The sequence below is a fragment of the Hipposideros armiger genome, unplaced genomic scaffold (genome assembly GCF_001890085.2).
Source record: "Hipposideros armiger isolate ML-2016 unplaced genomic scaffold, ASM189008v1 scaffold_27, whole genome shotgun sequence".
In the NCBI taxonomy this organism is placed as follows: Eukaryota; Metazoa; Chordata; class Mammalia; order Chiroptera; family Hipposideridae; genus Hipposideros; species Hipposideros armiger.
In genome coordinates this window covers 73,164-83,876 of record NW_017731377.1, presented here as the reverse complement: position 1 = coordinate 83,876, position 10,713 = coordinate 73,164, and positions in this window count along the sequence as shown.

The following is a 10,713-nucleotide window of genomic DNA, read 5'->3' as shown; positions in this document are numbered from 1 at the left end:
CAGCCACTATGGAAAACAGTATGTAGGTTCCTCAAAAAAATTAAAAATAGAACTACCTTATGACCCAGTGATTCCACTCCTGGGTATTTATCCAAAGACATCCAAAACACTAATTTGAAAAATATATGCACCCTAATGTTTATTGCGGTGCTATTCACAATAGCCAAGATATGGACACAACCAAAATATCCATCTATAGATGACTGGATAAAGAAACTATGGTACATTTATACAATGGTGTATTACTCTGCCATAAAAAAAAGAATGAAATCTTACCATTTGCAACAACATGGATGAACCTAGAGGATAGTGTGCTAAGTGAAATAAGTCAGACTGAGAAAGACAAATACCATATGATCTCACTTATATGTGGAATCTAAAGAACAGAATAAACAAACAAAACAGAAATAGACTCAGAGATACAGAAGACAAACTCATGGTGGCTAGATAGGAGGGGGATGGGTAAGAAAGGTGAAGGGATTAGGGAGTACAAATTGGTAGTTACAAAATAGTCACAGGGATGTGAAATACAATATGGGGAATATAGTCATTAATGTTGTAAAGACTATGTAGGGTGTCAGATGGGTACTAGACTTATTGGGGAAGATCACCATAGATTATATAAATGCCTAACCACTGTGAGATACACCTGAAAATAATATAAAATAATATATATGTTTATGGGATGTGAAGTACAGCATTGGGAATATAGTCAGTGATATTGTAATAGCTATATACAGTGTCAGATGAGTAGCTGACTTGTTGAGGTTATTACTTTGCAATGGGTGTAAATATCTAATTATTATGTTGTTTTGTATACCTGAAACTAATAAAAATGAATAAATAAGTAATAAAATAGATAAAAATATGTTCATTAAAAATGGACAAATTGAATTCATCATTGAGTAAATTAATAAATATTCACAAACTGCTTATATGAACAAAACTTAAAAAAATAAATGAGTCTAGCAAAAAACTACAATATAAAATTCAACAAAAGGTATTTTCAGGGCCGGCCGAGTGGCGCGGTGGTTAAGAACTGTCTTGGGACGCCAGAGGGCCCTGGTTCGGATCCCACATATGAGGGCCAGTGACACTGCCCTCCACAGCTAAGATGCTGAACAACAGTTCAACCTGGAGCTGGGCTGCCGTCAGTCGCTGGCGACGGCGTAGGCTGCAGCCCCTGTGGCAGTGGGTTGCATGGGCTACCGTATGTAGCCAGCAGCCAGCGTGAGCGGCCAGCAGCCGCAGTGAGCGGCCGTCCAGAAGCCGGCAACTGATCTGCCTCACCCGGGAAGAGCACAATGATGGTGCCAACTTGGGCCAGTGAAGCAACGTCCTCCACAACTAGACTGAAGAACAAAACGACAGCAACTTGTCTGTTCCCCTTCCCCCAATTCCCCAATAAAAATCTTTGTTAAAAAAAAGGTATTTTCAATAAAATATTTTTCAATAACATTGAAAATTATAATGTTTAGGAATAAATTGAATAATATTTGCAAGACTCTACACAGAAAATTAACAAACATTTTTGAAAAAAATTAAAGAAGGCCCAAATAAATGAGAGATATACTGTGTTCATGTATTGTAATATTCAATATTCCTAAGATGTCATTTTTTTCCAATTGGTCTATAGATGAAACACAATCCCAGTCAAAATTCCACATGGATTACAAAAATAATATTGGGTAGATTGTACATCCAAATGTAAAAAGCAAATGAACACTTCTAGAAGATAAAATACGTAAAGATTGTCATGACATGGGTTAGGGAAATAAAGCACATGTGAAAGCTAACTATAATGAAGAAACTGATGAACAGGACTACATCCAGAATTAGAAGCTCTGTTCATCAAAAGGAGTCAATAAGAAAGTAATGGGGGGAGAAATCCAAGATGGCGGAGTAGATAAACACTGTACCTGCATCCTTCTGTGAACACATTAAAATTACAACTAAATTACAGAACCATCAACCTGGACAACCATCTGAAGTCTAGCCAAACAGAAATCCTATAACTAAAAATATAAAGAAAAAGCCACACTGAGATTGGTAGGAGGGATGGAGACATGGAACAGGCCCCAAACCTCCCTGTGGTGGTTGAGAATTAGGAGGGATACTTCGGCCGTGGAGGTTCCCCACGAAGGAGCCAGGGACCCCAGCCCTCCACACCAGGCTCTCCAGCCTGGAGTACTGGTGCCAGGAAGAGGAGTCCCCACAACATTTGGCTGTGAAAAATAGTGGGGATTCCAACCATTCGGGTGGGCCAGAAGGCTGTGGGGAAACCCAGACGTCCTCTTAAATGGCGCGCGCAGGTACTCACCTTGGGCTCCAGTGGAGGGACGGTGACTCAGGGGGCCTGGGAGACATACAGGGCAGACTGAGGAGCCTGGCTTCAGGGGAAGACTGGAGGACAGTCGGCATTTTCCGGGTGAGGGGTCCTCTTCGGGTGTAGCAGGTCGGTGGGCACCATCTTTCCTATGTTGAGCCCGCCCCCACACAGGCCAAATCTGAATCTGATTGGCCTGGTGAGCTCTGCTGCTCCGCCCTGCTGACTCAGCTGAGACCAAGTCCCATCCAATTGGAGCACCACTGGAGGCACTTTCTCAGCAAGCAGCCAGCCCCTCCCGCATTGCACTTTTTCTAGGAAAGCTATAAGAGTCCACGGGCCCAATGTGGGCAGCTACTGGCCTCGACGTGCTCTGAGACTTTTGCTGGGTCACTCCAGGCCCAGCACTGGCACTGAACCACAGTCTACATTAACCTGGTGACCACTCTTCCCACTCTAGTGACTCCCAGAGACCCTGCCTCACTTAACTCGCGTACCACACAAGGCTTTATCAGTAGCTGAAATAAGGGAGCTGGCAGGTGGCTTCAGGCCTCGGGGGTCCTGGATTTTTGTGGAGTTACCCCAGGCCTGTTACTGGTGGCAGCTGTCCTCAGTTTGCAGCGTGGCCTCTTCCATATGCCTCTGGGTTTAGCACAGGCAGCAAACAACTGTGGATTGCTTTGTAGCTCCTAAGAGGTAGTCCCTGGTGGGTCACAGGCAGTGGATGACCTGGGCCTGCACTGGAGCCCCGTCCAAGAGGCCCCAGAACCAACATACTTGGAGATTGGCTTCAGACCACAGCAGAGCACCATGCAATTATCCCCAAAGGTGGCAAACACAAAGGGTGTCTCAACAGGCACCAGAAGTATTCCCCCACTCTCCTCCCCCATCCCTTCACCACCATTCTGGCAGGAGGGGAAGAAAGCAAGGAAGAGGAGTGGAGGAGTTGACCCCAGCCCCAAACACCCTCAGGCAGAAGGGGGGGGGTGCTGAAGGTGGTCAGTTCTCACAAAGCTGGAAATGTTAATGACATGTACTAATTACTGATGGGGCTGCTTTGGGAACCGAGAAGAGTGTAAGCAAGAAATCAGGGGATTTGCCAGAGTTTTCATCCAGGAACAACTGGTTGCCTCTCGCAGGTCTTGCTTGTTCAACTTCATGATGATTCTACTATTATAGTTCACTGAATTCACCATCCAGTAAAGCCAGGGCCTTACACATGCTCATTTCTCGGCTGACATGCCCTTCCCACTCCTGGCCTCCTAACGAAACCATGTTTCCTCACCAAAAGCAAGCCAACCATCATCTCCTTCAAGAGTCTCTCTAGAGGGGGCAGCCGGTTAACTCAGCTGGTTAGTGCACAGTGTTCATAACACCAAGGTTGCCGGTTCAATCCCCGCGTGGGCCACTGAGCTATGCCCTCCACAACTAGATCGAAACAGCTACTTGACTTGGAGCTGATGAGTCCTGGAAAAACACACTCTTCCCCAATTAAAAAAAATACTTTTAATAATAATAAAAAAGAGTCTCTCTTGAACCTCCTTCTATCTGCTTTCCTTTGTGGAGACAAGTGCACCTGTTTAATTTCAGAAGGACAGTACCCACCAATGCCCCAGCTTTGGGGAGAAGACACTCTTCCTTTATAATTTCTTTTCTCTGCCAGTTCCAAACAGTAGGTTTAAAGTAAAAAAAAAAAAAAATCAACTTTATTGAGATATAATTTACCAACAATAAAATAAACTCATTTCAAGTTTAGTGAGTTTTGATAAATATATTAACCCACGAAATCATTACCACAATCAAGATCTGGACCATGTCCACCACCCAACAGTACCCTTGTGCCCCTCCCCAGATAATCCTCACCCCCACCCAGCCCCAGGCAGCCCCTGACCTGCATGCTATCTCTGCAGAGGCGATGTCTTTCCTAGGGTTTTGTGTAAATGGAGTCATACACCACAATTCAAGTTTAATCAAGAAAAATCTGCCTAGATAAGAAGTCAATTTCTTTCCAGAAAATAAGAAAATCCGTTTAAAGTGTGAGTTGTTTCCTTCTAACAAGGAAGCCAATATCCATTCTCCCTAGAAAGTAAACACACTGAAATAAAATCTTTTTTGACTATATATTCTAATTAGCTCAAAATCTCAGTCTGCTCCCTCCTCCCCGCTCTTTCAATTGATGTTTCCATGTTCTTCTGATGTCTGATTTATTTCGCTAGGATATGACAATGCCATTGGCATTCTGCTTATGGGCATTTTTAATTTCCTTGGATCTTTGGATGCAAATTGATTTTTCACAGGCTAATACACCTCCAAGATTACTTGGCTTGAGTTTGGCTTGTTCATTGATCTAAAATGATTTTGAAGCCATTGAGCAGAACTAGGCAGATCCTAACCTACTTGGTGAGTGAAGATCACAGCAGCTTTTTGTCATTGTGGTGGGAGTGTATGTGTTTCTTCCTAGTCCGCCCTTCTTTGAAGCCTATCTTTACAGTCTTCTAAGCCCCTTAAACCTAAATGCTGCAGGGGAGAGCAGGCTGGCCCTTTCCCCATTGTTCTCTCTGCGTCCCTGAGTGGGGCAAGGAGGGAACGTGTCAGGAGGACTCAGAGGTCATCCCAGTCTCCTGGTTCCAGCACCGTCCACACACAGAGTAGAATGCAGCAGCAGACAGACCTCGATGGCTGGCTAGCCACCTTGGCTGAGGGGGCAGGTGGCCCCCTCATCTCCCAGCTCCCGCCCTTCAGACACCCTGTGTTTGAAGCACCACTTGTTAGCTCCCTCTCTGGTGGGTCCAGCGCCTGGTAATTCTGCACTGAAGACAGCTGTAGTGCTAGAGGCTGAGATATGCAAACACTTTTTCCATCCCCAGCTTTTCTCCTTTTTGCCTAACCCAATTCAAGTGTTCTGCTATTGGCAATTACCCTTTGCTCAAAGGCAATGAGCACAATATTGCTGTCTTACTGTCAGTCACTAACCCTGATGGAGTCTCCTGTGGGATGTCTGCTCAGCTCTCCACACGGCCCACGCTGAGAACAGTACCCCTACTCCACATCAATGTGCATTAAGTAAACCCACCCCTTGGCCAAAATCTTCGCCATCGGACACACACACTGAAATTGGGCCATATGGGTTCTCTTGCCTGGACATTTGAAAATTGGGGTTGAAAGAGGGTTAGTCTGTCTCTCTGTCATTCCCAGAAACATGGGATGGCCAGTACTCAGAAAGCAGACAGTCTGTCATGGAGATGGAAGGAAATAGATTTGTGGACAGATGCAGAGGTGGACACGAGTGACCACGTGGTGCTAGGGGCTGGAGGCACATCCACATTCAGAGAGAGGGAGAGAGGGAAGGGAGGGGCGTGGGGGAAAGAACGGCCCAGGTTCTGTAGGCTTCCAGCCCAGCTGTTCTTTTGTGTTGGTTTCTATGTGATCTCCCTTGTAAACTTGAATGAACTTCCTGGTTTTGCTTAGAGTAATTTGGAGTAGTTTCCTGTTCATTTGCAGCCAAAAGACTCTGAGTAACATGCAACCTGCTACCAGGAAATGAAGAGGCACATAATCGGCCCATTTCTGGGCTTGGGAATAATAAGGATTCCACCTTTCCAGGATGAGGGGGGGCGGAATGTTTGTGGAACACAGACCGAAATGACTGGCGAAATTAGTGTCCGTTGTTTCGAGGGTTTGGACCATTTTCCTCCTGAGGCTGAGGCTTTAGGATGTCCGATGGGGCTGGCTCCTCCTTGGGACTTCGGTAAGGTGACGGGAGACATGAAGCAGTCTGTGGCTGCCTGGCTTCAAGTGCTTAGGGGAAAAATGGGTCAGTTATGCAACTCTGCTCCTGGCAGCTCTTTCTGCTTCTAGTACAGGAGCTGAGAGCTCTTGGAGCTCCTTCTCGAAATTCATCATGGGACTTACTGAGATGCAGCCCCCAACACTGTGCAGCTGCCTACATGGAGAACTAAATGTGGCACCAATTATGAAAAGGGTGAGGCCTGGCCATTGGTACAAGGACATCGGCAGCACAGCCGGGGTGCTGGGGAACCCTGATTCTTTGATCCGGTGCTTTTCCCAAGTCCGTCTGCTGTGTCCCTTTCTTGCAGGACAGAGGTGGCGATGCCTGCCACTGTGCAGCACACTTTAGGACCAGGTTTGGGATGCCCCCTTGGGCTAATGAGGGGAGGCAGGCTCTCTGCCACCCCCTGCACCCTAAGACGAAACCCATTAAGCAGAGAGCATGGGTAGGTGTCCTTCTAAGAAACTGAAGCCCCTCAGGCATGGCCAGCCTCTGGCTGGCCAGCTTAGCAAGCTGTCTAGAAAAGGCTTTCAGCAAATTGACTCTCCTTAAATTAAATCGAAGAGCTGCTCATTAACATTTTACAGGCCTTATGCTGTCAGTAAAGCCTCAAGCCTGGGGAACAGGGTCTTTAGAGAGACACAGACCCACACCACAGACTCTGAGTCTTTCAGGGGAGCCCAGGCCCAAGCTCAGAGGCTGCCAACTCCATTCAGAAGGTATTACATGCCCCACAGCTAATTTCTCCACAATTTCCCCCCAGGGGTGGCCCTGGAGGACCCTGGCCAAGGGCTATGTCCTCCAGCAGAAACTGGAGTGGCTGTACTGGCTAAAGAAGGAGCTTCTCCAGGTGCCTGTGGGAGTCACCACACCATGGCCACCAGCTTTGTCAGGTACCCAGCAACCCACACATGGCTGCTGTCTTGGAGGTTCCCTCCTCCTACATTTTTATGGGAGCTTTGTGGTCATTGTCCAGTCTCTCTCCCAAAGTTCTATATCAGGTGGGATAAAGAGGGCAGATGTTAGGGGTGGCCAGTTAGCTCAGGCGGTTAGAGTGCAGGCTCATAACACCAAGGTTGCCCGTTCAATTCCTACATGGGCCAGTAAGCTGCACCCTCTACAACTAGAATGAAGACAGTGACTTGGCTTGGAGCTGATGGGTCCTGGAAAAAACACACTGTTCCCCAATAAAGTTAAAAAAAAAAAAAGATGGCAGATTTGATCATTTCCAGACTGGGCCAGCTGGAGACTGTCTTGGAGAAGGAGGGGCATGGCCTGGGATCAGGGCCTCAGTGCGGGGTGGTGAAAGTCTTGTTGGCAGGCAGGTCTGTGCTGCTGTGTGACCCCCAATGCCATGTGACAAGGCGTGGAATCCTGGCCCAGACAGGGCTGGTTGATTTTGTTTTCCTGGGAATTTTGAATTGAATCAAAGAGAGAGCTAATGGATTTCTCTGTGTGGCTCAACTACAAAGAATTCTAGCACTGCCAGATGGCAATGGGGTCCTCCACGGCTGTGAGGCAGCCATGTGCATGGAACAGCAGGGGAGGTGGTCTACAAAGATAGAGGAAGGAAGGAGCAAAGAGGTGAGGGAGGGAGGGATTGCTGTAACCTCCACTGCAATCAAGATCTAGAACTACCCCATTCCATAGGGATCATCTTACTGCTACCCCTATACAGTCACTCTTCTTATCACCATTCCTAATCCCTGGCAACTTCCAATCTGCTTTCCATCTCTATAATTTTGTCATTTTGAGAATATTCTATAAGTGGAATCACACAGTTTGAGAACTTTTGAGAATGGCTTTTTTTTTTTTTTCGTTCAGCATAATTTCCTTGAGATCCATCAACGTCATTGTGTATATCAATAGTCCATTCGCTGTTATTGCTGGCTTCTATTCCATGGTATGGATGTACCACAGTTTGTTTAACCATTCACCTATTGAGGGACATTTTGGTTATTTCCAGTTTGGGGCTATTATAAATAAATCTGCTATGAACATTTGTGTGAACATGTTTTCATTTCTCTGGGAATAACACCCAGGGGTGCAATGCTGGGTTGTATGGTCAGCGTATGTATTATTTTTTTTAAAGAAACTGACAGGCTATTTTCCAGAGTGGCTGTACCGTTTTCCATTCACACCAGCTGTGTATGAGGCTTCTAGTTTCTCTGCACCTTCGCCAGCATTTGATAGTGCCATTTTAAAATTTTACCTAGTCTAATAGGTATACAGTGATATTTAATTATCTTACATTGCATTTCCTTTATTGTTACTAACATTAAACATTTTTATGTGTGTATTTGTTATCTGTATATCCTCATTAATGAACTATCTCTTCATATCTTTTACCACTTTTCTAATTGGTGTGTGTGTGTGTGTGTGTGTGTGTGTGTTTATTGTCAAGTTTTGATATAAATTATCTTGTTTTGTGAACAAGTTTGAAATAAGCTTCCGTTACTTGCAAAGTCGTGGATATTCTACTTTTGTCTTTAATGACAATCCCAATAATGGTTAACATTTCTTGAGCACGTACTTTGTGTCAGGCATGTAAGTGACTTACAGGTTCCAGCTCACTTCCTATATGTTGTTTTTATAAACATCATATACTATTGGTCTAAACATTAACCACCGCTACAATTTAGTTGACAAATAATTGTCAGCATAAATAAGCAGCTCCGGCAATCCATCATTGCCTAAATTCAAATTTGCTGAGTTTGTGTTTCAGTTGATTGAAAAAAATCTGAGCCACTGATGTCACATGAGTGCACGAGTCACGATAGCTGCTCTTCAAGTGAAATAAGTTAAAAAAAGCATTACCTAACCTTGAGCTGAGCTGCCGCCCGGATGGCTCAGTGGATAGAGTGTGCACTCTTAACAAGGATGCTGGGCTTGACTCCCGCATGGGATGGTGACTACTCCCACCCGCAACTAAGATTGAACACAGTAACTTAAGCTTAGAGGCCACGAGCTGCTGACGGGCAGCCAGGTGGCGACTGGCACCCACCACAACAATGATTGAAGAACAACAACTTGGCTGGTCCCCCTTCCCAATTCCCCAACACTGTTCCCCTCCCCCAACCCCCCAATAAAATCTTAAAAACAAAAGTATTACCTAGTGCATTCGTTTTTATTTGTCTTAAGTAAATAACTGACAATGTTCAATTCAACGTAGTCTACAGAAAAAATCCCCCAAACTTGTCCCCTCCTGAAATAAAGGCAGAAAATAAGTGTCCATTTTCTTTATATCGTTAAAAACAAACAAACAAACAAACAAACAATAAACCTCCTTTGGTGAGTGAAGCAGATACACATGCAGTAATCAGATATTCTGAATTCCTGGGTGAGGCTGGGATGGTGTTTTCTGAGGTTTGGAAAGATCAGAGGTTTGTGAGGGTTCTCCAAGGTGACTGTGCAGTTGGCCCTACAGCAGAACTATGTCTGTGACAGGCTGGGCCCCTTTGGGACCTGGGCACTCGCCTCCATGTCCCAGGGGCTGTAACTGTGAGTTATTGTGACTCAAGCCATGTCCTTGGAGGCCTGGCTTCTGGATAACCAATCATCTGTGGATTGTGTTTGCTGCTGCTTCTTTCCACACTTTGAAATCAACAGGAGGATGCAGAGTCCCCGTTCCCACACGCTAGACAGTCATGTTTCCACCCATGGGAGAGGTAAGTGATGGAGTCCCCACAGTGCAGCCAGGCAGCACATGGGGATTTGGAGAATGGCGACACCTGCCTCAGCCCAGCATCATTGCCACAGCACAACCTGAGCTATGGAAGGTGGCATTAGCAGAGCGAAGTCACAGGTCTGCACATCGTGGGGCCCACATGCCCTACATCCCTTTGACTAATGTCTAGCTGCTGCATTTAGACGGATTGATCACAATCAGCTGGCTCGCCTCACAGCTTTCTCAGCAGGTCCAGACACAGCCTCTGCTCGTCCGCCTTTCTCAGTGAACCTCAGTGCAGCTTTGGACAGTGAGGTGTGCGAGGCACATGCCCATCCGCTGCCCCCCCCCATCTGTGCCCTGATCGCAACTCCCACCCACTTAACTTCCCAGCTTTGACCTTGCTGATTTCTCTCTTGGTTTTGGTCTCTCCTCACCCTTTATCCTTTCGATTTGATACTTGGCGCATTTTCCTACACAAACCGTGTTTTTTTCTTTGTTCCATCACCATAATTCTTCATGCCACCTCAGGGAAGTCCTGGGATGCTTCCATCTGGTGAGACCCCAGGGGCCATGGCTCTACTTCCTCTCCCTCTTCCCAAGAAGATTTCCCTCCCCTACAAAAGTTCAAATCTAGCCTCTCCACTCAACAGCCAGGCTGTTTGCAATTTACCTTTCCTACCTGACTCTATAAATGGGGTAGTGGGTGGCGCCCTTTCTCACAAGGCTGCTGTGAGATTTACTGACTATATATTACCAGGGGTTGCGGGGAGAGGGAAAGGCGAGTTACTGTGTAACGGCTACATAGTTTCAGTTTGGGAACATGAAAAGTTCCGGATGGTGGCATGGTAGCACAACATTGTGAAAGGAAACACCTACATGTATATGTCTCCCATTACAGTTTAGTACTCACATGGTAGCTAGCTAATT